The 27577-nt window shown below is 55.4% G+C and overlaps 1 protein-coding gene and 1 pseudogene across 1 annotated transcript in view; one reads left to right on the plus strand and one right to left on the minus strand.

The window, feature by feature from the left end:
• LOC137367175 (dynein axonemal heavy chain 6-like) overlaps positions 1–27577 on the plus strand; it is a 1370791-nt gene that overhangs the window by 980479 nt on the left and 362735 nt on the right. The gene's annotated exons all lie outside the window — the stretch shown is intronic.
• Positions 18411–18529, minus strand: LOC137367906 (5S ribosomal RNA; annotated as a pseudogene).

The raw sequence follows: 27577 nt of genomic DNA on the forward strand, positions 1-27577 counted from the left end.
CCCCTCAAGAGCTGGTGGAGGGCGCCAGTCAGCTCCGCATCGTGAGCGGAGCCTCCAATTCTTCGGTGCCCTCCAGGCTGACCTTTGGCAGGTCCTCCCACAAAACTCTGCGCGCATCCTCGCTGGACATATCCGGAGAGAACAATGCACTGTAATAAGTACGGACCAGGAGGCCCATTCCCTCCGGATCCATGATGGAGGATCCGTCGTCGGCCAGCAGCTCAAAGAGCTGCTTACGGACCCCCCCGCCATTTTTCCAATGAGTAGAAGGGTGAGGCGCGGCCAAATCTTCCAGGATCTGGATCCACGACCTCACGTACGCGCCTCGGGACCCTATGAGCTTCAGGTCCCTGAGCGCGCCCTTCTCTTTGTACGCCTGCCACAGGGCCGGGTCCCGACGACATGACCGAGGCAGGACTCCAAGTGGAGCACCTCCCTCTCAAGGCGCCCGATCTCGGCTTCCCGCCTCTTGGCCGACCCCTTCGCGTACTCCTGACAGAAGACATGAGTAAGAGTCTTGCCCAAATCCCACCATACCCTCAAGGAGGGGAAGCCCCCCTGCTTCCTTCTCCAGTCAGCCCAGAATCGACGGAACGAGTCCCGGAATCACTCATCCTCCAGCTGCCAATTGTTAAAGTGCCAGTACGTGGACCCCGCCCGTGTGCGGAGCGGAATGAACTCTGCCCACACCAGCTCCTGGGGTCCGAACACGGCACCAGCTGCATGGAGGCCGCCGGGATGCGGAGAGACGTACATCTGTGAAAAGTGGAGGCGGTCGATTCTGGACCTTCCCCCTCCAGACCTCCACGTGAAGGCGCTGGAGTTGGGATGGAGATTCCGCCAGACGTCCACCAAGTTAAGGGAGCTGATCAGTCCCCTCAACTTCTCCACCGACGCTTGGCCGCGCTGTGGACCGGAGCGATCCCCCACCTCGAGGGTGCAGTTAAAATCCCCCTTGAGGTTGATGCACTCGCCGCTATTGATGGAGCTCAAGAGGGCAGACACTTCAAATAAGCGCGCTTGCAACGCGTCGGGCCTGGGCGCGTACACGTTCACAAAGTGGAGCGGCACGCTGCCCAGGCGAACGGTGAGGTGGAGCAAGCAGCCCGGCACTAGCTCCTTGACCCCCAAGATCTCCGGCTGAAAAGTCGGGGCCAACAAGATAACCACCCCACTAGAAGTAAGCGTGAGGTGACTCATGAAGACCCCACCCTGCCACTCCAGGAGCCAGGTGACTTCGTCTCCCGGAACGGTGTGGGTTTCCTGCAGAAAGCTCACCGTGTATCTCCCTTCCCTGAGGACTGAGAGATTGTGAAATCTGCGGTGAGACCCCCTGCTGCCGTTGATGTTGAGGCTGGCTATGGTTATCTTCATGTCAAAGGTACTTAAAACCCAACAACACCTCACTGTGAGGAGGGAGTGGAAGTGCACCTGGCCTTCCACTCCCTCAGCAACCCATTGAGGAACGCATTAAACCGGCACCTCTCAACCAGTTTCACGCCCGCACCCTTGCCAGCTTTCTTCAGGGCGGCACGGACGGACTGGATGATCAGCTCCAGACTCGACCAATGGCCAAGGGCCAGCTGAACTTTATCGCGGCAACCCCTGCAAGCTGCGAGGAAATCCCGGAGTTCTGCCGTGGGGATGAGAGGAGACTCGGTTGGAGGCACGAGGAACTCCACCACCTCACTAGCAATGGAATCAAGGTCGTCCTCCGCGCCCCACACCGAGTCCCCATCCTCCTCCGAGTTGTCACCGCCAGCGGTCGACACTCCCACCACACACTGTGGGGCGGACATCCCGGCCGCGCCAGCTGAACCCGTCTCCGTCACGATGCCACCCCCAGGATCGATGGCCGAGGAGTCCTCTCTGGGTTCTAAGATGGAACTGGAGCCTGTGGGCGCCAGCGGTTCAGGACCCCCATCCACCTCCGTCCCCAGGCCAATGAGCGGTCCAGGGGAGACGGAAGTTCCCGACTCCGGAAATCTAGCCGGTGCCGAAACCGGAGGTGGAGAGAGGAGGCCATCTCCCACTCCGCCAGCACCCACAGGCCCACAAATGGGGCAGCATTTTCAGTTATAACCAGGTCGGGTGTCTCCTAGTTGTCAGTGGATTCTGGCTGGGAGGGCCGACCCTTTGGGGACTCGCCCTCCCCTCCACTCAGGCCACCCGACCCAGTGGCAGAATGGGAGGCTTCTCCAGAAGCGTCCCCAGACTCCCCCACCACAAGTAGGGCTTCACTTGCTCCCACAAGAGGGGCTGCATGTAGAGGGGCCTCCTCCTCCCCTCCATCCTGAAGAATAGGGAGCTCCTGCCCAGACTTTGCAGCCTTGATGTTGGTGGTGGTAGGGGAAACCTGGGGACCCGAAACAGGAGACAGCTCCCCTCCAACAGATGGGCCCTGCACCTCAGGGCCCTGTGTTACCTCAGTGGAGGGATGCCTTCTCTTTTTCCCACTAGGTCGCAGAGGCTCAGAGACCTCCACGTCATCAGAGGCCTCCAGCTCCACACTCTTTTTTTTAAGTTACTTTGGGCCTGAGCCCAGCCCTGGGACAGGTGGATTCCCTGGGAGCGAGCCTTGGGCTGGGCCAAGGCTCGGGTTATGTCATGGCATCCAGGGGACAAGCCTCTCGGTGTTTACTTTTCCTCCACGCCTTCCTTCCACTTGGATGGGCACTCCCACCTCCCCGCCGGAGGCTGTGAAAACCACAGCCACCGGAACCAACTGAGCGGCGTCTGTTGGATGTGTGGGGGGAGTGGGAGGAGGTGCAGTGGCGCCACCCTGAGCCACCGAGGTGGAACTGGCGGCCCGGTGGTTGGGGCAGTTCTTACGAACATGCCCCACCCCCTTGCAGACATGGCACCGCGCCCCGTCCGAGGTCCATAGGATGTGGTAGGCCGTCACCTGGAACTCCACACTGAAGTGGCCCTCCAAGACCTCCTCCCGCACCAGCTGCATAAATAGCTGGTGGCGGAAGGAGTAGACATGTCGGAGGCTGTACTCCCGAAGACCGAACGGGACTGGGGTGATCCCCAACCTCACCTCCCACAGATGGTGCAGGTGGGGGAGGAGGAGCTCACTGGGAATAAAGGGCGGGACGTTTGATAGCATTATCCGCTGCGCAGTGGCCCCTAGAGGGTCCACCATCAGGAAAGTCCCACCCACAGAGAGCCCTTTATTCATGGCCAGGGACACCGCCCGCTCAGTCTTCAGGAAAAACACAGCTTTCCCATACATTTTTGAGGCTGCCACAATGGCCGAGGGGCCAACAACCTCAGCCATTGCCTTTACACAGGCCTCTATAGACGTATTGGGGTGGGGATAGCTCTTTACCCCATGGCTCAAAGTTATTAATTTAAAAGGTGACAGGGTCACACGGGCGGCCACAGAAGCTACAGCCGCATAGGTATGAGGGCACCCCGCCACCGCTGATGATGGGCTTGCCATGGTTCAAGAGCCAAACCCACCCCCAAATTGCAGGCAAACAAACAAAAACAAACAAACAAAGAAACCAACCAGTAAGTTTGGCAAGAGGCTAAGGGAATACAGGAAAGGGGAAAGACAGGCTGCAAGCGATGACTTTGCTTTTTTTTCTCCTTAAAGGGTGGTACTCTGAGCACTCTAAACACTCCTGGTCTTCCGGTTTTCTGGGTCAGCCAAAAGTTAGATCCTGTCTCTGCAGCCAGGCAGCTTCTGCTGACCCAGGCTGGGCAATTAGGGTGGGGAGGGAGCTTCCTTTTTTTTAATTTTATGTCGAGGGGGCCTTTATTCCTCAGGGCCCCTTTATATACACACTTATATTTTTAAAATAACTTTATTAAAACCAGATAAATAAACAAAAAAAAACTCAAATTAAAATGCCATTCTCGGCGTCGACGATGCACTCCAGTCCCTGCGGTGCCCACCGGTCGCGGAAGGCCTCAAGCGTGCTGGCGGACACCGCATGCTCCTTTTCCAGGGACACCCGGGCGCGAACGTAACCGCGGAAGAGGGGCAGGCAATCGGGGAGGACGGACCCCCCGACGGCCCGCAACCTGGACCTGTGAATTGCCACCTTGGCCAGGCCCAGGAGCAGACCGACGAGGAGATCCTGCTCCCGGCCCAAGCCCCTCCGCACCGGGTGCCCAAAGATCAGGAGCGTGGGACTGAAGTGCAGCCAGAATTTGAGGAGCAGCCCCTTCAGATACTCAAATAGGGGCTGCAACCTCGCACACTCCATATAAATGTGGAACACGGACTCGTCCAGGCCGCAGAAAGTACAGCTGGCCTGGGAGTCCGTGAACCTACTTAAAAGCCTATTGCACGGGACTGCTCTGTGCAGCACCCTCCACCCCAGGTCCCCGATGTAAAGGGGGAAGACTCCCGCGTAGAGAGACCTCCATCGGGGTTTTCCCTCGCCGCCAGATGGCAACGCGGACCGCCAGGGCGTGTCCGGCCGGCTGGCGAGGAAGTGGAGAGTGTGCAGGAGCAGCCCGTACAGGAAACCCCTCCGCGCCGATTGGAATGGCACGGAGGGCATTTCCGAGAGGCGGCTCGGGTTGTGCGGGACCGGCTCCCGAGGAGGGTTTCGGGGCCTGGGTCCGATGAGCAGTTCCGGCCGAGCGGGGGTCAGCTCGGCCGGGATCGCTCCGCACTCCCGAGCCCCCTCGCCACCCGCAGTGAGGGGCGTCCCGGGGGTTTCAGCTACTCCTCCGCCCGCCGGACCGTCCCCGGAGTCGGCCGCCCGGACAGCCGAGGCGCTCTCCTCCGCCGGCGGGGGAGCGCCCTGACTGGAGGCGACCATGTTCCAGACTCGGAAAAGATCCCGGTAAAAGACAGGCAACTCCCTCAGAGAGGCGCGGCTAACGGACTCCACCGGGAGCTGCGTGTCGTCTTGAAGGCAGTGACACTGGCGGAAAAAATACGTCGCCAGCGCACACCATCTGGGAGGACGCTCGACGTACAGGTATCTCCGCAGGGTCCGAAGGCGGAGAGTCGCAGCCTGGGTGCGGACGCACACCAGCGACTGACCGCCCTCCTCGATCGGGAGACTCAGGACCGCGGCAGAGACCCAGTGTTTCCTCTTGCCCCAGAAGAAATCGACGAGTTTCTTCTGGATCTTGGTGGCAAATACAGGGGGCGGGGCCAAAGTGACCAACCGGTACCACAGCATGGAGGCCACCAGTTGGTTTATGACCAACGCTCGGCCCCTGTAGGAAAGCACTCGGAGCAGTCCTGTCCAGCGCCCCAGCCGAGCGGTGACTTTCGCCTCCAACTCCTGCCAGTTTGCCGGCCAGGCTTCCTCAGCGGGGCTAAGGTGGACTCCCAGATAGAGGAGGTGCGTGGTGCTCCACGCAAAAGGTGTCATCTCCTCCGGCAGGGAGTCCACCCGCCACTGACCAACCAGGAGTCCGGAACATTTCTCCCAATTGATCCTCGCGGAGGACGCGGCAGAAAAGGTCTGCTGGCAGTCGCGCATCCTCCGCAAGTCAACGGGATCTGTGATTGCGAGGAGCACGTCGTCGGCGTAAGCCGAGAGGACGACCCGCATGGCCGGCTCCCGCAGAGCCAATCCCGTCAACCTCCTGCGAAGCAGGCACAGGAAGGGCTCCACGCAGATGGTATACAATTGGCCGGACATGGGGCACCCCTGACGCACTCCTCTCCCAAATCGAAGGGGCGCCGTCAAGGACCCGTTAACTTTGACTAGACACTCTGCGGCGGCGTATAAAAGTCGGACCCGGGCCACGAAATGTGGCCCGAGTCCGAAAGCGTGCAGAGTCCCGAAAAGGTAATCGTGATCCACCCTGTCGAACGCCTTCTCCTGATCGAGGGAGAGAAAGGCGACCGACTGACCAGTCCTCTGGGAAAGATGGATCAGGTCCCGGACCAGGTGGATGTTGTCCTGGATGGACCGGCCCGGGACCGTGTAGGACTGGTCGGGGTGGATCATGTGGGCCAGCACGGAGCCCAGGCGGGTAGACATAGCCCGGGCAAAGATCTTATAATCCGTGCTGAGGAGGGAGACCGGACGCCAGTTTTTAAGCAGGCGGAGATCGCCCCTCTTCGGCAGCAGGACGATGACCGCCCTGCGCCACGAGAGGGGCATCTCCCCGGTCGCCAGGCTTTCCCCCAGGACCCGCGCGTAATCGTCCCCCAGGACGTCCCAGAACGCCCTGAGGAACTCCGCGGTCAACCCATCCAGCCCTGGGGATTTGCCCCTCGAGAGCTGGTGGAGGGCGCCAGTCAGCTCCGCCAACGTGAGCGGAGCCTCTAATCCTTCGGCGCCCTCCGGGCTGACCTGCGGCAGGTCCTCCCACAAAACTCTGCGCGCATCCTCGCTGGACGGATCCGGAGAGAACAACGCACTGTAATACGTCCGGACCAGGAGGCCCATTCCCTCCGGATCCGTGATGGAGGATCCGTCGTCGGCCAGCAGCTCGACGAGCTGCTTACGGACCCCCCGCCATTTTTCCAGCGAGTAGAAGAAGGGTGAAGCGCGGTCCAAATCTTCCAGGATCTGGATCCGCGACCTCACGTACGCGCCTCGGGACCCTATGAGCTGCAGGTTCCTCAGCGCGCCCTTCTTCTCTTTGTATGCCTGCCACAGGGCCGGGTCCGCGACGGCATGACCGAGGCGGGATTCCAAGTCGAGCACCTCCCTCTCAAGGCGCCCGATCTCGGCTTCCCGCCTCTTGGTCGACCCCTTCGCGTACTCCTGACAGAAGACGCGGATGTGAGTCTTGCCCACATCCCACCATAGCCTCAAGGAGGGGAAGCCCCCCTGCTTCCTTCTCCAGTCGGCCCAGAATCGACAGAACGAGTCCCGAAATCGCACGTCCTCCAGCAGCCGGTTGTTAAAGTGCCAGTACGCGGACCCCGCCCGCGTGCGGAGCGGAGTGAACTCCGCCCACACCAGGCGGTGGTCCGAGCACGGCACCAGCCGCATGGAGGCCGCCGAAACGCGGGAGACATACGCCTGCGAAATGTAGAGGCGGTCGATTCGCGACCCCCCTCCTCCAGACCTCCACGTGAAGGCGCTGGAGTCGGGATGGAGATTCCGCCAGACGTCCACCAAGTTAAGGGAGCTGATCAGTCCCCTCAACTTCTCCACCGACGCTTGGCCGCGCTGGGGACCGGAGCGATCCCCCACCTCGAGGGTGCAGTTAAAATCCCCCCCGAGGATGATGCACTCGCCGCTATCGATGGAGCTCAAGAGAGCGGACACTTCTTCAAAGAAGCGCGCTTGCAAAGCGCCGGGCCTGGGCGCGTACACGTTCACAAAGTGGAGCGGCACGCTACCCAGGCGAACGGCGAGGTGGAGCAAGCGGCCCGGCACTAGCTCCTTGACCCCCAAGATCTCCGGCTGAAAAGTCGGGGCCAACAAGATAGCCACCCCACTAGAAATAGGGGTGAGGTGACTCATGTAGACCCCACCCTGCCACTCCAGGAGCCAGGTGGCTTCGTCTCCCAGAACGGTGTGGGTTTCCTGCAGAAAGCTCACCGCGTATCTCCCTTCCCTGAGGACTGAGAGATTGTGAAATCTGCGGTGAGCCCCTCTGCTGCCGTTGATGTTGAGGCTGGCTATGGTTATCTTCATGTCAAAGGTAATTAAAACCGTCACAAACACCTCACTGTGAGGAGGGAGTGGAAGTGCACCTGGCCCTCCACTCCCCCAGCAACCCATTGAGGAACACATTAAAACGGCGCCTCTCAACCAGTTTCACGTCCGCGCGCTTGCCCGCTATCTTAAGGGCGGCACGGACTGACTGTATGATCAGCGCCAGATTCGACCAACGGTCGAGGGCCAGCTGAACTTTATTGCGGCAACCTCTGCAAGCCGCGAGGAAATTCCGGAGTTCCGCCGTGGGGATGAGAGGAGATTCGGTGGGAGGCACGAGGGACTCCACCATCTCACTGGCGATGGAATCAAGATCATCCTCCGTGCCCCGCACCGAATCCCCATCCTCCTCCGGGTTGTCACCGCCAGCGGTCGACACATCCACCACACACTGTGGGGCGGACGTCCCGGCCGCGCCAGCTGGTCCCGCCTCCGTCACGATCCCACCCCCAGGATCGATGGCGGAGGAGTCCTCTCTGGGTTCTATTGTGAAACTGGAGCCTGTAGGCACCAGCGGTTCAGGACCCCCCTCCACCTCCATCCCCAGGCCAATGAGTGGTCCAGGGGAGACAGAAGTTCCGGACTCCGGGAAACCAGCCGGAGCCGAGACTGGAGGCGGCGAGAGGAGGCCATCTCCCGCTCCGCCAGCACCCACAGGCCCAGCAGATGGGGCAGCATTCTCAGTTATAACTGGGTCGGGTGTCTCTGGTTGGTGGTGGACTCCGGCTGGGAGGCCCGACCCTCTGGGGCCTCGCCCTCCCCTTCATTCAGGGCACCCGACCCAGTAGCAGTGGCGGAATGGGCGGTTTCCCCAGGCTCGCCCACCACAAGCAGGGCCCCACTTACTCCTTCAGGAGGGGCCTCAAGTACCGGGGCCATCCCCTCCCCTCCATCCTGAGGAATAGAGTGCTCCTGCCCGGAATTTGCAGCCTTGGTGGTGGTGGTAGGGGGAACCTGAGGACCAGAAACAGGAGGCAGCTCCCCTCCAACAGATGGGCCCTGCACCTCAGGGCCCTGTGTTATTTCTGTGGAGGGGTGCCTTCTCCTCTTTTTCGCACTTGGGCGCGGAGACTCAGAGACCTCCATGTCATCAGAGGCCTCCGCCTCCGCACCCTTTTTTCCTTTTTTAGTCACCCTGGGCCTGAGCCCAGCCCTGGGACAGGTGGATTCCATGGGAATGGGCTTGGGGCTGAGCTCAGGCTCGGGTTGAGTCAAAGTGTCCAGGGGACGCGCCTCACGATGTTTCTTTTTTCCCCGCGTCTTCCTTCCGCTCGGACGGACGCTCCCCTCCCCGCCAGAGGCTGTGAAAACCACAGCCTCCGGAACCGACTGAGCGGTGTCTGTTGGATCTGCGGGGGGAGTGGGAGGAGGTGCTGTGGAACCACTCTGGGCCGCCGAGGTGGAGCTGGCGGCCGGGAGGTTGGGGCAGTTCTTACGAACATGCCCCACCCCCTTGCAGACGTGGCACCGCGCCCCATCCGAGGTCCAGAAGACGCGGTAGGCCGTCCCCTGGAACTCCACATAAAATTGGCCCTCCGTGTCCTCCTCCCGCGCCAGCTGCATAAATAACTGGCGGCGGAAGGAGTAGACATGTTGGAGGCTGTGCTCCCGAAGACCAAGCCGGACTGGGGTGATCCCCGACCTCACCTCCCCCAGATGGTGCAGGTGGGGGAGGAGGAGCTCACTGGGAATGAAGGATGGGACGTTGGACAACATTATCCGATGCGCAGTGGCCCCCAGAGGGTCCACTGGCAGGAAGGTCCCCCCCACAGTGAGCCCTTTACTCAGGGCCAGGGACACCGCCCGCTCGGTCTTCAAAAAGAACACAGCCTTCCCATACATCTTTGAGGCCGCAACAATGGCCGAGGGGCCGACAACCACGGCCATTGCCTTAACGCAGGCCTCAATAGACATGTTGGGGTGGGGATAGCTCTTCACCCCATGGCTGCATGTCAATAATTTAAAGGGTGACGGGGCCACGTGGGCAGCCACAGAAGCTGCAGCTGCGTAGGTAGTAGAGGGCCCCGCCACCGGTGATGAAGGGCTTGCCATGGGTCCAAGAGCTAAACCCACCCCAAATTGTGGACTTGCACACTAAATAACAGATTCACAGAAAAATTTGAAAAGACAAACAAACAAACAACAGGTTAGTGGAGAGGCTGAGGTAAGAGAGGAGAGGCAAAGGCAGGCTGGAAGGGATGACTTGCTTTCTGGAGGTGGTGCTCACAGTACACTTAAAACAAACAGTCTTTGAAGTTGGTCTTCCGGTCTTCTGGTTGGGGGGGGGAGTGGTCTTCACCTGGGTCAGCTGAAGCTGCCCAGGCACTATCTATCCCCTTCTGTCTGTTTCGCCAGGCAGCTTCTGCTGACCCAGGCTGGGCAATTAGGGTGGGGAGGGAGCTTCCTTGTGTATTCAGTGCAATTGCACAGCTCCCTGCAGAATTGTGCAGCCCCCACCCCTTATTGTTCCGGCCTCTTCCACCTCCCACAACAGTCCAAATGAAATAAAAGTCTGGTGCTCAAAATACAGCCTTATTGCCAAAGTCTTTCCTCCTCTGCAGCAAAGATGTTCAAAGTTTTGCAGTCTGTCCTCAGCTCTCCCTCTCCAGCAGCACCTCCAACAACTGACTGACTGCAGCACTGTCAACTGCACCTCATTGATGCACACTGGAGTCCCAATTAGGAAGCAGCCAACCCCAGTTTTTTTTAATTTTTTTTTTCTAACCCCCGTACTGTACCTGTCCTGGGAGTGTTTGATGGGGACAATGTAGAGGGAGCTTTACTCTGTATCTAATTCCGTTTTTTTTTCAATTTTTCACATCGAGGGGGCCTTTATTCCTCAGGCCAGCCAACCCCAGTGCTGCACCTGTCCTGGGAGTGTTTGATGGAAACAGTGTAGAGGGAGCTTTATCTGTTATATCAAATTAGGGGTAGCACAGTGGCCTAGTGGTTAGCACCACAGCCTCATAGCTCCAGTAAGGCAGGTTCAGTTCTGGGTACTGCCTGTGCAGAGTTTGCAAGTTTTCCCTGTGACTGCATGGGTTTCTGCCAGGTGCTCTGGTTTCCTCCCACAGATTTGCTGTTTGAGAGGTAAATTGACCATTGTAAATTGCTCCTAGTGTAGGGAGGTGGTGGGAGTGTAGGATTAGTGTAAATGGGTGGTTGTTGGTCAGCATCAACTCAGTGGGCCAAAGGGCCTGTTTCAGTGCTGTATCTCTACAAATAAAAAAAAAACCCATTTTTTTTTTTTTCTGTCCTGGGAGTATTTGATGGGGACAGTGTAGAGGGAGATTTACTCTGTATTTAACCTGTGCTGTACCTGTCCTAGGAGTATTTGATGGGACAGTGTAGAGGGAGATTTACTCTGTATTTAACCTGTGCTGTACCTGTCCTAGGAGTATTTGATGGGACAGTGTAGAGGGAGCTTTACTCTGTATTTAACCCGTTTTTTTTTTTTTACAGTGTAGAGGGAGCTTTACTCTGTATCTCACCCCCGTTTTTTTTTTCTTTTTTACAAGGTGACCTTTATACCCCAGGCCCCTTTTATATTTTTTCACATCGAGGGGGCCTTTATCCCTCAGGCCCCCTTTATGTACATATTTACAGTTTTAAAATAACTTTATTAAAACGGATAAATAAACAAAAAACTCAAATTAAAATGCCATTCTCGGCGTCGACGATGCACTCCAGTCCCTGCGGTGCCCACCGGTCGCGGAAGGCCTCAAGCGTACCGGCGGACACCGCATGCTCCTTTTCCAGGGACACCCGGGCGCGAACGTAACCGCGGAAGAGGGGCAGGCAATCGGGGAGGACGGACCCCCCGACGGCCCGCAACCTGGACCTGTGAATTGCCACCTTGGCCAGGCCCAGGAGCAGACCGACGAGGAGATCCTCCTCCCGGCCCAAGCCCCTCCGCACCGGGTGCCCAAAGATCAGGAGCGTGGGACTGAAGTGCAGCCAGAATTTGAGGAGCAGCCCCTTCAGATACTCAAATAGGGGCTGCACCCTCGCACACTCCGTATAAATGTGGAACACGGACTCGTCCAGGCCGCAGAAAGTACAGCTGGCCTGGGAGTCCGTGAACCTACTTAAAAGCCTATTGCACGGGACTGCTCTGTGCAGCACCCTCCACCCCAGGTCCCCGATGTAAAGGGGGAAGACTCCCGCGTAGAGAGACCTCCATCGGGGTTTCCCCTCGCCGCCAGATGGCAACGCGGACCGCCAAGGCGTGTCCGGCCGGCTGACGAGGGCGAGGAAGTGGAAAGTGTGCAGGAGCAGCCCGTACAGGAAACCCCTCCGCGCCGATTGGAATGGCACGGAGGGCATTCCCGAGAGGCGGCTCGGGTTGTGCGGGACCGGCTCCCGAGGAGGGTTTCGGGGCCTGGGTCCGATGAGCAGTTCCGGCCCAGCGGGGGTCAGCTCGGCCGGGATCGCTCCGCACTCCCGAGCCCCCACGCCACCCGCAGTGAGGGGCGTCCCGGGGGTTTCGGCTACTCCTCTGCCCGCCGGACCGTCCCCGGAGTCGGCCGCCCGGACAGCCGAGGCGCTCTCCTCCGCCGGCGGGGGAGCGCCCTGACTGGAGGCGACCATGTTCCAGACTCGGAAAAGATCCCGGTAAAAGACAGGCAACTCCCTCAGAGAGGCGCGGCTAACGGACTCCACCGGGAGCTGCGTGTCGTCTTGAAGGCAGTGACACTGGCGGAAAAAATACGTCGCCAGCGCACACCATCTGGGAGGACGCTCGACGTACAGGTATCTCTGCAGGGTCCGAAGGCGGAGAGTCGCAGCCTGGGTGCGGACGCACACCAGCGACTGACCGCCCTCCTCGATCGGGAGACTCAGGACCGCGGCAGAGACCCAGTGTTTCCTCTTGCCCCAGAAGAAATCGACGAGTTTCTTCTGGATCTTGGTGGCAAATACAGGGGGCGGGGCCAAAGTGACCAACCGGTACCACAGCATGGAGGCCACCAGTTGGTTTATGACCAACGCTCGGCCCCTGTAGGAAAGCACTCGGAGCAGTCCTGTCCAGCGCCCCAGCCGAGCGGTGACTTTCGCCTCCAACTCCTGCCAGTTTGCCGGCCAGGCTTCCTCAGCGGGGCTAAGGTGGACTCCCAGATAGAGGAGGTGCGTGGTGCTCCACGCAAAAGGTGTCATCTCCTCCGGCAGGGAGTCCACCCGCCACTGACCAACCAGGAGTCCGGAACATTTCTCCCAATTGATCCTCGCGGAGGACGCGGCAGAAAAGGTCTGCTGGCAGTCGCGCATCCTCCGCAAGTCAACGGGATCTGTGATTGCGAGGAGCACGTCGTCGGCGTAAGCCGAGAGGACGACCCGCATGGCCGGCTCGCGCAGAGCCAATCCCGTCAACCTCCTGCGAAGCAGGCACAGGAAGGGCTCCACGCAGATGGTATACAATTGGCCGGACATGGGGCACCCCTGACGCACTCCTCTCCCAAATCGAAGGGGCGCCGTCAAGGACCCGTTAACTTTGACTAGACACTCTGCGGCGGCGTATAAAAGTCGGACCCGGGCCACGAAATGCGGCCCGAGTCCGAAAGCGCGCAGAGTCCCGAAAAGGTAATCGTGATCCACCCTGTCGAACGCCTTCTCCTGATCGAGGGAGAGAAAGGCGACCGACTGACCAGTCCTCTGGGAAAGATGGATCAGGTCCCGGACCAGGTGGATGTTGTCCTGGATGGACCGGCCCGGGACCGTGTAGGACTGGTCGGGGTGGATCATGTGGGCCAGCACGGAGCCCAGGCGGGTAGACATAGCCCGGGCAAAGATCTTATAATCCGTGCTGAGGAGGGAGACCGGACGCCAGTTTTTAAGCAGGCGGAGATCGCCCCTCTTCGGCAGCAGGACGATGACCGCCCTGCGCCACGAGAGGGGCATCTCCCCGGTCGCCAGGCTTTCCCCCAGGACCCGCGCGTAATCGTCCCCCAGGACGTCCCAGAACGCCCTGAGGAACTCCACGGTCAACCCATCCAGCCCTGGGGATTTGCCCCTCGAGAGCTGGTGGAGGGCGCCAGTCAGCTCCGCCAACGTGAGCGGAGCCTCCAATCCTTCGGCGCCCTCCGGGCTGACCTGCGGCAGGTCCTCCCACAAAACTCTGCGCGCATCCTCGCTGGACGGATCCGGAGAGAACAACGCACTGTAATACGTCCGGACCAGGAGGCCCATTCCCTCCGGATCCGTGATGGAGGATCCGTCGTCGGCCAGCAGCTCAACGAGCTGCTTACGGACCCCCCGCCATTTTTCCAGCGAGTAGAAGAAGGGTGAGGCGCGGTCCAAATCTTCCAGGATCTGGATCCGCGACCTCACGTACGCGCCTCGGGACCCTATGAGCTGCAGGTTCCTCAGCGCGCCCTTCTTCTCTTTGTACGCCTGCCACAGGGCCGGGTCCGCGACGGCATGACCGAGGCGGGATTCCAAGTCGAGCACCTCCCTCTCAAGGCACCCGACCTCGGCTTCCCGCCTCTTGGTCGACCCCTTCGCGTACTCCTGACAGAAGACGCGGATGTGAGTCTTGCCCACATCCCACCATAGCCTCAAGGAGGGGAAGCCCCCCTGCTTCCTTCTCCAGTCGGCCCAGAATCGACAGAACGAGTCCCGAAATCGCACGTCCTCCAGCAGCCGGTTGTTAAAGTGCCAGTACGCGGACCCCGCCCGCGTGCGGAGCGGAGTGAACTCCGCCCACACCAGGCGGTGGTCCGAGCACGGCACCAGCCGCATGGAGGCCGCCGAGACACGGGAGACGTACGCCTGCGAAATGTAGAGGCGGTCGATTCGCGACCCCCCTCCTCCAGACCTCCACGTGAAGGCGCTGGAGTCGGGATGGAGATTCCGCCAGACGTCCACCAAGTTAAGGGAGCTGATCAGTCCCCTCAACTTCTCCACCGACGCTTGGCCGCGCTGGGGACCGGAGCGATCCCCCACCTCGAGGGTGCAGTTAAAATCCCCCCCGAGGATGATGCACTCGCCGCTATCGATGGAGCTCAAGAGAGCGGACACTTCTTCAAAGAAGCGCGCTTGCAAAGCGCCGGGCCTGGGCGCGTACACGTTCACAAAGTGGAGCGGCACGCTACCCAGGCGAACGGCGAGGTGGAGCAAGCGGCCCGGCACTAGCTCCTTGACCCCCAAGATCTCCGGCTGAAAAGTCGGGGCCAACAAGATAGCCACCCCACTAGAAATAGGGGTGAGGTGACTCATGTAGACCCCACCCTGCCACTCCAGGAGCCAGGTGGCTTCGTCTCCCGGAACGGTGTGGGTTTCCTGCAGAAAGCTCACCGCGTATCTCCCTTCCCTAAGGACTGAGAGATTGTGAAATCTGCGGTGAGCCCCTCTGCTGCCGTTGATGTTGAGGCTGGCTATGGTTATCTTCATGTCAAAGGTACGTAAAACCCGTCACCAACAGCTCACTGTGAGGAGGGAGTGGAAGTGCACCTGGCCCTCCACTCCCCCAGCAACCCATTGAGGAACACATTAAAACGGCGCCTCTCAACCAGTTTCACATCCGCGCGCTTGCCCGCTATCTTAAGGGCGGCACGGACGGACTGGATGATCAGCGCCAGATTCGACCAACGGTCGAGGGCCAGCTGAACTTTATTGCGGCAACCTCTGCAAGCCGCGAGGAAATCCCGGAGTTCCGCCGTGGGGATGAGAGGAGATTCGGTGGGAGGCACGAGGGACTCCACCACCTCACTGGCGATGGAATCAAGATCATCCTCCGTGCCCCGCACCGAATCCCCATCCTCCTCCGGGTCGTCACCGCCAGCGGCCGACACATCCACCACACACTGTGGGGCGGACGTCCCGGCCGCGCCAGCTGGTCCCGCCTCCGTCACGATCCCACCCCCAGGATCGATGGCGGAGGAGTCCTCTCTGGGTTCTATTGTGAAACTGGAGCCTGTGGGCGCCAGCGGTTCAGGACCCCCCTCCACCTCCATCCCCAAGCCAATGACTGGTCCAGGGGAGACAGAAGTTCCGGACTCCGGGTAACCAGCCGGAGCCGAGACTGGAGGCGGCGAGAGGAGGCCATCTCCCGCTCCGCCAGCACCCACAGGCCCAGCAGATGGGGCGGCATTCTCAGTTATAACTGGGTCGGGTGTCTCCTGGTTGGTGGTGGACTCCGGCTGGGAGGCCCGACCCTCTGGGGCCTCGCCCTCCCCTTCATTCAGGACACCCGACCCAGTAGCAGTGGCGGAATGGGCGGTTTCCCCAGGCTCCCCCACCACAAGCAGGGCCCCACTTACTCCTTTAGGAGGGGCCTCACGTACCGGGGCCATCCCCTCCCCTCCATCCTGAGGAATAGAGTGCTCCTGCCCGGACTTTGCAGCCTTGGTGGTGGTGGTAGGGGGAACCTGAGGACCAGAAACAGGAGGCAGCTCCCCTCCAACAGATGGGCCCTGCACCTCAGGGCCCTGTGTTATTTCTGTGGAGGGGTGCCTTCTCCTCTTTTTCGCACTTGGGCGCGGAGACTCAGAGACCTCCATGTCATCAGAGGCCTCCGCCTCCGCACCCTTTTTTCCTTTTTTAGTCACCCTGGGCCTGAGCCCAGCCCTGGGACAGGTGGATTCCATGGGAATGGGCTTGGGGCTGAGCTCAGGCTCGGGTTGAGTCAAAGTGTCCAGGGGACGCGCCTCACGATGTTTCTTTTTTCCCCGCGTCTTCCTTCCGCTCGGACGGACGCTCCCCTCCCCGCCAGAGGCTGTGAAAACCACAGCCTCCGGAACCGACTGAGCGGTGTCTGTTGGATCTGCGGGGGGAGTGGGAGGAGGTGCTGTGGAACCACTCTGGGCCGCCGAGGTGGAGCTGGCGGCCGGGAGGTTGGGGCAGTTCTTACGAACATGCCCCACCCCCTTGCAGACGTGGCACCGCGCCCCATCCGAGGTCCAGAAGACGCGGTAGGCCGTCCCCTGGAACTCCACATAAAATTGGCCCTCCGTGTCCTCCTCCCGCGCCAGCTGCATAAATAACTGGCGGCGGAAGGAGTAGACATGTTGGAGGCTGTGCTCCCGAAGACCAAGCCGGACTGGGGTGATCCCCGACCTCACCTCCCCCAGATGGTGCAGGTGGGGGAGGAGGAGCTCACTGGGAATGAAGGATGGGACGTTGGACAACATTATCCGATGCGCAGTGGCCCCCAGAGGGTCCACTGGCAGGAAGGTCCCCCCCACAGTGAGCCCTTTACTCAGGGCCAGGGACACCGCCCGCTCGGTCTTCAAAAAGAACACAGCCTTCCCATACATCTTTGAGGCCGCAACAATGGCCGAGGGGCCGACAACCACGGCCATTGCCTTAACGCAGGCCTCAATAGACATGTTGGGGTGGGGATAGCTCTTCACCCCATGGCTGCATGTCAATAATTTAAAGGGTGACGGGGCCACGTGGGCAGCCACAGAAGCTGCAGCTGCGTAGGTAGTAGAGGGCCCCGCCACCGGTGATGAAGGGCTTGCCATGGGTCCAAGAGCTAAACCCACCCCAAATTGTGGACTTGCACACTAAATAACAGATTCACAGAAAAATTTGAAAAGACAAACAAACAAACAACAGGTTAGTGGAGAGGCTGAGGTAAGAGAGGAGAGGCAAAGGCAGGCTGGAAGGGATGACTTGCTTTCTGGAGGTGGTGCTCACAGTACACTTAAAACAAACAGTCTTTGAAGTTGGTCTTCCGGTCTTCTGGTTGGGGGGGGGAGTGGTCTTCACCTGGGTCAGCTGAAGCTGCCCAGGCACTATCTATCCCCTTCTGTCTGTTTCGCCAGGCAGCTTCTGCTGACCCAGGCTGGGCAATTAGGGTGGGGAGGGAGCTTCCTTGTGTATTCAGTGCAATTGCACAGCTCCCTGCAGAATTGTGCAGCCCCCACCCCTTATTGTTCCGGCCTCTTCCACCTCCCACAACAGTCCAAATGAAATAAAAGTCTGGTGCTCAAAATACAGCCTTATTGCCAAAGTCTTTCCTCCTCTGCAGCAAAGATGTTCAAAGTTTTGCAGTCTGTCCTCAGCTCTCCCTCTCCAGCAGCACCTCCAACAACTGACTGACTGCAGCACTGTCAACTGCACCTCATTGATGCACACTGGAGTCCCAATTAGGAAGCAGCCAACCCCAGTTTTTTTTAATTTTTTTTTTCTAACCCCCGTACTGTACCTGTCCTGGGAGTGTTTGATGGGGACAATGTAGAGGGAGCTTTACTCTGTATCTAATTCCGTTTTTTTTTCAATTTTTCACATCGAGGGGGCCTTTATTCCTCAGGCCAGCCAACCCCAGTGCTGCACCTGTCCTGGGAGTGTTTGATGGAAACAGTGTAGAGGGAGCTTTATCTGTTATATCAAATTAGGGGTAGCACAGTGGCCTAGTGGTTAGCACCACAGCCTCATAGCTCCAGTAAGGCAGGTTCAGTTCTGGGTACTGCCTGTGCAGAGTTTGCAAGTTTTCCCTGTGACTGCATGGGTTTCTGCCAGGTGCTCTGGTTTCCTCCCACAGATTTGCTGTTTGAGAGGTAAATTGACCATTGTAAATTGCTCCTAGTGTAGGGAGGTGGTGGGAGTGTAGGATTAGTGTAAATGGGTGGTTGTTGGTCAGCATCAACTCAGTGGGCCAAAGGGCCTGTTTCAGTGCTGTATCTCTACAAATAAAAAAAAAACCCATGCTGTACATGTCCTGGGAGTGTTTGATGGAGACAGTGTAGAGGGAGCTTTACTCTGCATCTAACTCCATTCTGTACCTGTCCTGGGAGTGTTTGATGGAGACAGTGTAGAGGGAGCTTTACTCTGTATCTAACTCCTTTTTTTTTCACGTCGAGGGGGTAAAGCCTACTGCACCTGGTATTCCCAGGCAGTCTCCCACCCAAGTACTAACCCAGCCTGAATCTGCTTAGCTTCCAAGATCAGACGAGATCGGGCATTTTCAGACAAGTATGGCCGGAGGCTGTATCTAACTCCATGCTGTACCTGTCCTGGGAGTGTTTGATAGGATAATGTAGAGTGAACGTTATTTTATATAACTCTCGCTGTACTGCTTTGGGTGTGTTTGCTGCTTGCACTGGAAAGCATTACATTTCCTCACACCATTGCCTTAATGGGAAGAATTTTTTTAAAAGTAAGCATTATATCACTGAACTGATCGTGACTGTAATGGAAAGGAGGTGAGAAAAATGTCACTTTACTGCAAGGAACATCTCACTTTACTGTGAGAAAGATCAGTGTGCCTTTTATTGCCAACAGTTGACTCATTTTACTTCTTGCTCTCGAAATCTCACATCTCTCCTGTGAGCAGCGCTGACTTCAGTCTGACAGTCAATACTTGCTGGGGATGCTGAGAAGATCGTGTTCTGTCAGCAGTACAAGTATTGCAGACAGAGAAGGAGACGGTTTAATTGCTAGTATAGTGATTATTCTCCGAGGTGAATGCAGATTTACTTACTTTCTTTTGATGTGGAAGTTGTACAGGAACTCAGTGAGAAAGCTAAACCTGGGATCCCACGTGACTTTTGCTGGTGTGTATTTACTCTCCAGCAGTAGCAGTGTAATTTTAATGTAGTGTGTGTGATATGCATATAAATATCACATGTTGTAAATATTTTATTTGTATTCTTTAAAATACATTGCAGTGTATGCTTTCAGTTGCTGTTCTGTAAACTGCACCTGAGGATGAATTACAGGTAACTCACAGTGCCTTATACCACCAGAACAGAAAATGCTGGAAATGCACATTGACATGTATATGGTGCCTTTAATATGGAGAATCGCCCTAGGGTACATCATAGAGGAGAATAGGTACAGGCATCCTGTCTTTTTGTCAGCCGTGTCTCAGTGGGTAACAAAGGTTGGAGGACCGTGAAACCCCTCTTTGAGTCTCCAGTTCACTGTGGGAGGCGATCAAGGAGAACATCAAGAGGTTCTTTATCTTCAAAGGTGTTCAGAGGGCGAGAGAGAGACAGAGAGAAATGTCCCGACTCCAGAAAAGTATGCAAAATCTGCTCTGGCAGCAGACGATGGGGGTCGAGGTCAAGGAGGACCCCCATGAGGTGAAGAGCCAGCAGGCCTCGCTCTTTGCCACGGAGGCCTCCAAGATCATCTTCTGGTCCAGAGTCCGTTCCATTGAGCAGGATGAGACGTGCTCGCGTTACTTCTTCCAAAAAGTATACAGAGAACTCTGTTATCAGCAGCCTGAAGGAAGATGGCTCGGTAATGTCTTCGCAGTCCGACACCCTAAGGATCAGCAAATCCTTTTATGCTGGGCTGTATGACGCCAAGTGCGCAGACAGCAGAGCCTCCCAGTCCTTCCTGTCACCTATCACAGAGGTCTTAGATGGCAGCACAAGGGAGAGACTGGACAAGCAGCTAACTCTGGACGAGCTGACAAAGGCCGTCAAGTCCTTCGAGACGAGTAAAGCTCCCGGAAGTGATGATTTACCGGTTGAGTTGTATTCGGCCCTGTGGGACTGGGTCGGCCCGGACCTGCTGGAAATATACAAGAGTATGCTCCTAGCCGGCAGCATGTCAGAATCCATGAGGAAAGGCATCATCACCCTCATCTCAAGCGGAAGGGGGAGAGGGCAGAAATCAGAAATTGGCGGCCCATCTCACTGCTTCATGCTGACTACAAGATTCTGTCAAAAGTCATAGCCAGTCGAGTCAAGTCTGCTCTGGAGTTGGTGATCCACCCTGATCAGACCTGTACTGTACCCGGCAGGAAGATCTCTGATAGTCTCCTGCTACTCAGGGATACGATCGCCTATGTACGGGACAGGAGGGTGGACATCTGCCTCATCAGCGTGGACCAGGAGAAGGCATTTGACAGGATATCGCACACCTACATGATGGGCGTGCTTTCCAAAATGGGGTTTGGGGAGGGAATCTGCAATTGGATCCAACTGCTCTACACAAACATCAGTAGCGCAGTCTCAATCAATGGGTGGGAATCAGAAAGTTTCCCAATCCAATCTGGAGTCAGACAGGGCTGTCCTCTCTCCCCTGTCTTGTTTGTTTGCTGTATTGAACCCTTTGCTGAGTCTATTAGGAAGGATGTGAGCATAAGAGGGTTGACAATCCCAGGCAGTGGAGACACTCAGGTTAAAACCTCCCTGTACATGGCTAACGTCGCCGTCTTCTGCTCAGACCTGCTGTCTGTGCGCAGACTGATGAACATCTGCGACCAGTTCGAACTGGCCTCGGGAGCCAAAGTTAATCACAACAAGAGCAAAGCCATGTTCTTTGGGAACTGGGCTGACCGATCCTTTGTCCCCTTCACTGTCAGGTCAGATTACCTGAAGGTGCTGGGGATATGGTTCAGAAGGGCCGGGGCGTGCACCAAAACCTGGGATGAGCGAGTAGCCAAGGTACAACACAAGCTGAGCATGTGGGAGCAGCGATCTCTCTCCATTATCGGTAAGAACTTGGTCATCAGGTGTGAGGCGCTCACATTGTTGCTGTTCGTGGCGCAGGTCTGGCCCATACCCCGCTCCTGCGCCGTGGCAGTCACCCGAGCCATTTTCCGCTTCATCTAGAGATCCAAAATGGACCGGGTCCGGAGGGACACGATGTTCAAACCTCTGTATAAGGGTGGGAAAAATGTACCCAACATTGCCCTCATCCTGATGACTACCTTCGTGTGCAGCTGCATCAAGCTGTGGGTAGACCTCCAGTACGCAAACTCCAAATGTCACTATGTGCTGAGGTTCTATCTGTCCCCAGTGTAGTGAAGGATGGGGCTGGTCACATTGCCGAGGAACGCTCCATCCTGTTGGACTGTGCCGTACCACCTATCCTTCATGGAACAGTTTCTGCCGAAAAACACCTTTGACCACCAATCCATCAGGCAGTGGTCTGCACAGAATGTCTTCAAGGCCCTACGGGAAAAGGAGATGGTGGATCCTGTCGGATGGTTCCCTGAGCAGACTGCCAAAATCATTTGGCAGAATGCCTCATCACCAGAACTTTCAAACAAGCACCAAGACGTAGCTTGGCTGGTGGTGAGAAGAGCCCTCCCCGTCCGATCCTTCCTGCATGCCCGAAATCTCACCCCCTCTGCACAATGCCCTCGAGGTGGCTGTGGTAGGGAAGAGACGGTTGCCCACCTTCTTCTGGAATGTGTCTTTGCAAAGCAGGTGTGGAAAGAGATGCAGTGGTTTTTATCGAGGTTCATCCCAAGCAGCTCTGTAACACAGGAGTCTGTGCTCTAAAGAATGTTCCCAGGGACGCACACCGAGATAAACATCAACTGCTGCTGGAGGACTATCAATTCGGTGAAAGACTCCCTTTGGTCTGCCCGAATCTTGCTGGTCTTCCAGCGCAAAGAGTTGTCCACAACAGAATGTTGCAGACTGGCACATTCCAAGGTCCAGGACTACGTGCTGAGGGACGCACTAAAGCTTGGGGCAACCGCAGCAAAGGCTCAATGGGGAAAGACCACAGTGTAAGGTCCCCCCACCAAACTGAACTGAGGGGCCGGATCCATGGGAAACCCCTTGAACTGTATCCAGAAAATCTTTGTTTGCTGTAAAATGTATATGGCATGAGAAATGAAATGGAAGGGTTGTGAGGCAATTCACTGCTGTACTGAAGGAAACTGCCCTGCTTTGCACTGTTTGTATTTTTTTGACTTGGTGCTGTTTGGAACTGTTTGGTAATGTATTTTTTTACAGATTTTTATGAATAAAGTATATTTTAGAAATAAAAAAAAGTGTCTCAGTGGGTAACCCCTAAGCCAGAAGTTCCTCGGTTGAAGTCGAACTCCAGTGATCTGAGCACATAATCCAGGCTGACACTCCAATGCAGTACTGAGGAGTGCTGCACTGTCAGAGGTGCCATCTTTCAGATAAGACATTAAACTGAGGCCCTATCTTCCCTTGCAGGTGGACATTAAAAAACCCCACAGCACTATTTCAAAGAGAAGCAGTGGAGTTCTTCCCGGTGTCCTGGCCAATATTTATCCCTCCATCAATATGACTAAACAACAGATTGTCTCATTGCTGTTTGGGGGACCTTGATGTGCATAAATTGGTTTCCATGTTTCCTGCATTAGCATAGTGACTACACTTTCAAATGTACTTCAATGTCTGTAAGGTTCTTTGGATCTTTTGTTGTGAAAGGCACTATAGTAATGCAAGTCTTCCTTTTTTTGTGGGAAGATTAGGAGTGGCAGCCAAAATCTTGGTTGCATTCTCGGGTTCTTTTTAAAGGGGTTAAGAGTCAACAATTGGAGTGATTTCACGAGGGAGTTCAGGAGAAGGAGCCTGAAATTGCTGAATGCTCTACAGCCGATTGCTGTTGGATGGAAGATACACAGGATACCAGAGTCAGGAGGCAGAGAAGAGAATACAATTGTGAAGACGGTTGCAGAGAAGGTGCAGCCAATATGTAGGTGAGGGCAAGGATTTTGAATTCAACCCGCTAGGAATGGGGAGTCAGTGTAGGTCAGCAACATGGAAGGGATTGATGGACAAAGAAGAACAAAGAAAATTACAGCACAGGAACAGGCCCTTGGGCCCTCCAAGCCTGCGCCGATCCAGATCCTCTAACTAAACCTGTCACCTATTTTCTAAGGGTCTGTATCTCTTTGCTTCCTGCCCATTCATGTATCTGTCTCGATACATCTTAAAAGACGCTATCGTGCCCGCGTCTACCACCTCCGCTGGCCAAGCGTTCCAGGCACCCACCACCGTCTGCGTAAAGAACTTTCCACGCATATCCCCCCTAAACTTTTCCCCTCTCACTTTGAACTCGTGACCCCTAGTAATTGAATCCCCCACTCTGGGAAAAAGCTTGCTATCCACCCTGTCTATACCTCTCATGATTTTGTACACCTCAATCAGGTCCCCCCTCAACCTCTGTCTTTCGAATGAAAATAATCCTAATCTACTCAACCTCTCTTCATAGCTAGCGCCCTCCATACCAGGCAACATCCTGGTGAACCTCCTCTGCACCCTCTCCAAAGCATCCACATCCTTTTGGTAATGTGGCGACCAGAACTGCACGCAGTATTCCAAATGTGGCCGAACCAAAGTCTTATACAACTGTAACATGACCTGCCAACTCTTATACTCAGTACCCCGTCCGATGAAGGAAAGCATGCCGTATGCCTTCTTGACCACTCTATTGACCTACGTTGCCACCTTCAGGGAACAATGGACCTGAACACCCAAATCTCTCTGGACATCAATTTTCCCCAGGACTTTTCCATTTACTGTATAGTTCACTCTTGAATTGGATCTTCCAAAATGCATCACCTCGCATTTGCCCGGATTGAACTCCATCTGCCATTTCTCTACCCAACTCTCCAATCTATCTATTCTGCTGTATTCTGTGACAGTCCCCTTCACTATCTGCTACTCCACCAATCTTAGTGTCGTCTCCAAACTTGCTAATCAGACCACCTATACTTTCCTCCAAATCATTTATGTATATCACAAACAACAGTGGTCCCAGCACGGATCCCTGTGGAACACCACTGGTCACATGTCTCCATTTTGAGAAACTCCCTTCCACTGCTACTCTCTGTCTCCTGTTGCCCAGCCAGTTCTTTATCCATCTAGCTAGTACACCCTGGACCCCATGCGACTTCACTTTCTCCATCAGCCTACCATGGGGAACCTTATCAAACGCTTTACTGAAGTCCATGTGTATGACATCTACAGCCCTTCCCTCATCAATCAACTTTGTCACTTACTCAAAGAATTCTATTAAGTTGGTAAGACATGACCTTCCCTGCACAAAACCATGTTGCCTATCACTGATAAGCCCATTTTCTTCCAAATGGAAATAGATCCTATCCCTCAGTATCTTCTCCAGCAGCTTCCCTACCACTGACGTCAGGCTCACCGGTCTATAATTAGCTGGATTATCCCTGCTACCCTTCTTAAACAAGGGGACAACATGAGCAATTCTCCAGTCCTCCGGGACCTCACCCGTGTTTAAGGATGCTGCAAAGATATCTGTTAAGGCCCCAGCTATTTCCTCTCTCGCTTCCCACAGAAACCTGGGATAGATCCCATCCGGACCTGGGGACTTGTCCACCTTAATGCCTTTTAGAATACCCAACACTTCCTCCCTCCTTATGCCGACTTGACCGAGAGTAATCAAACATCTATCCCTAACCTCAACATCCGTCATGTCCCTCTCCTCGGTGAATACCGATGCAAAGTACTCGTTTAGAATCTCACCCATTTTCTCTGACTCCATGCATAATTTTCCTCCTTTGTCCTTGAGTGGGCCAATCCTTTCTCTAGTTACCCTCTTGCTCCTTATATATGAATAAAAGGCTTTGGGATTTTCCTTAACCCTGTTTGCTAAAGATATTTCATGACCCCTTTTAGCCCTCTTAATTCCTCGTTTCAGATTGGTCCTACATTCCCGATATTCTTCCAAAGCTTCGTCTTTCTTCAGCCGCCTAGACCTTATGTGTACTTCCTCTTAGCTAGTTTCACAATTTCACCTGTCATCCACGGTTCCCTAATCTTGCCATTTCTAGGGCGGCACAGTGGCGCAGTGGTTAGCACCGCAGCCTCACAGCTCCAGGGACCTGGGTTCGATTCCGGGTACTGCCTGTGTGGAGTTTGCAAGTTCTCCCTGTGTCTGCGTGGGTTTTCTCCGGGTGCTCCGGTTTCCTCCCACAAGCCAAAAGACTTGCAGGTTGATAGGTAAATTGGCCATTATAAATTGTCACTAGTATAGGTAGGTGGTAGGGAAATATAGACACAGGTGGGGATGTTTGGTAGGAATATAGGATTAGTATAGATGGGTGGTATAGATGGGTGGTTGATGTTCGGCACAGACTCGGTGGGCCGAAGGGCCTGTTTCAGTGCTGTATCTCTAATCTAATCTAATCTATCCCTCATTTTCACAGGAACATGTCTCTCCTGCACGCTAATCAACCTCTCTTTAAAAGCCTCCCACATATCACATGTGGATTTATCTTCAAACAGCTGCTCCCAATCTACATTCCCCAGCTCCTGCCGAATTTTGGTATAGTTTGCCTTCTCCCAATTTAGCACTCTTCCTTTAGGACCACTCTCGTCTTTGTCCATGAGTATTCTAAAACTTACGGAATTGTGATCACTATTCCCAAAGTCGTCCCCTACTGAAACTTCAAACACCTGGCCGGGCTCATTCCCCAACACCAGGTCTAGTATGGCCCCTTCCCGAGTTGGACTATTTACATACTGCTCTAGAAAACCCTCCTGGATGCTCCTTATAAATTCTGCTCCATCTGGACCTCTAACACTAAGTGAATCCCAGTCAATGTTGGGAAAATTAAAATCTCCTATCACCACCACCCTGTTGCTCCTACATCTTTCCATAATCTGTTTACATATTTGTACCTCTATCTCACGCTCGCTGTTGGGAGGCCTGTAGTACAGCCCCAACATTGTTACCGCACCCTTCCTATTTCTGAGTTCTGCCCATATTGCCTCACTGCTCGAGTCCTCCATCGTGCCCTCCTTCAACACAGCTGTGATATTCTCTTTGACCAGTAATGCAACTCCTCCACCCCTTTTACCTCCCTCTCTATCCCGCCTGAAGCATCGATATCCTGGGATATTTAGTTGCCAATCGTGCCCTTCCCTCAACCAAGTCTCAGTAATAGCAATAACATCATACTCCCAGGTACTAATCCAAGCCCTAAGTTCATCTACCTTACCTATTACACTTCTTGCATTAAACCAAGTAGGTCTTACAGTGGAATTCTGATCATTTGGAGTTGATGTAGAGTGGGGATCAGGAGGCTGGCAAGGGGGGCACCAAAGATGTTGAGTCCAGGGGTGACACCTGTCGGTAAGTGTTTTGGCAGCAGTGGGGGTGAGGTAGAGCTGGGCAAATTGCAGAGTTGGACCTTAGTGATCTTGGGCACAGACCGTATCAGTTGCAGCCCAGAACTGGGTGCAGACAACATACCTCAGAAAGGGACAAAAGATCTGTTGGGGTGGATCATTCATTTCACATCCCTGGTGTGCTGTGGATGGGGTCAGGCTGGGGTCAAAAACTGAAATAAGTGGGAAATTCATAATTATATTCAGATGGGCAGGAAGAGATTCCATTTTAAGCATGAATGGCTGAGAAATTCGGGCATGCAGAGGCTTTTTTTTCGACACTAACTGGACAATTATGGTCCCAATATGGCCGGCAGGAAGCATGCCCCTCCCACCATATTGGTTAAGGTGGAAATGCTGGGGGGTCAAACAGACTCTTGGACTATTTAAAGGACAGAATAATTTATTTTAATTCTCCTTGCCTGACTCCAAATGAACCATGTGGCAAAAGGAGGGCTAGCTGGCACAGTGCTGAACACAGCTTCCATTGCTAAGGCGAAGATAAAACCTTTTTCTGACACCACTAGCTGCACTTTAACACCAAATCTGCATGATCAACAACTCAGGAAGCGATAGCACCAGATTTAAGAGGAACAGCCTGTTCCTGATCTACATCCAGCCCGAGTCAGCCCATTGACACATTTGGCATTTGTGACATGTTATTTATATTGCTGCTGTCTCTTCAGGTGCATAAAGCCATGGAAGAATTTCAGGGGCAGTGCTATTCTAGGACAGAACACGGGGACAAGAATTTGGCACATTTCCACCTGTGTTGCACTCATAGTTTGAGGCTGTGATTGTTTTTTTAATTCATTCTCAGGATGTTCTTCTTTGACCTCCTCGTCTCGGAAGACAATGGGTAAGCGCCTGCAGGTGGTCAGTGGTTTGTGGAGCAGCGCCTGGAGTTGCTATAAAAGCCAATACTGGAGTGACAGACTCTTCCACAGGTGCTGCAGATAAAATTGGTTGTCAGGGCTGTTTCGCAGTTGACTCTCCCCTTGCACTTCTGTCTTTTTTCCTGCTAACTGCTAAGTCTCTTCGACTCGCCACACTTTAGCCCCGTCTTTATGGCTGCCCGCCAGCTCTGGCGATCGCTGGCAACTGACTCCCACGACTTGTGATCAATGTCGCAGGACTTCATGTTGCGTTTGCAGACGTCTTTAAAGC

This window comes from Heterodontus francisci, chromosome 3, assembly GCF_036365525.1.
Source record: "Heterodontus francisci isolate sHetFra1 chromosome 3, sHetFra1.hap1, whole genome shotgun sequence".
Taxonomy (NCBI): Eukaryota; Metazoa; Chordata; class Chondrichthyes; order Heterodontiformes; family Heterodontidae; genus Heterodontus; species Heterodontus francisci.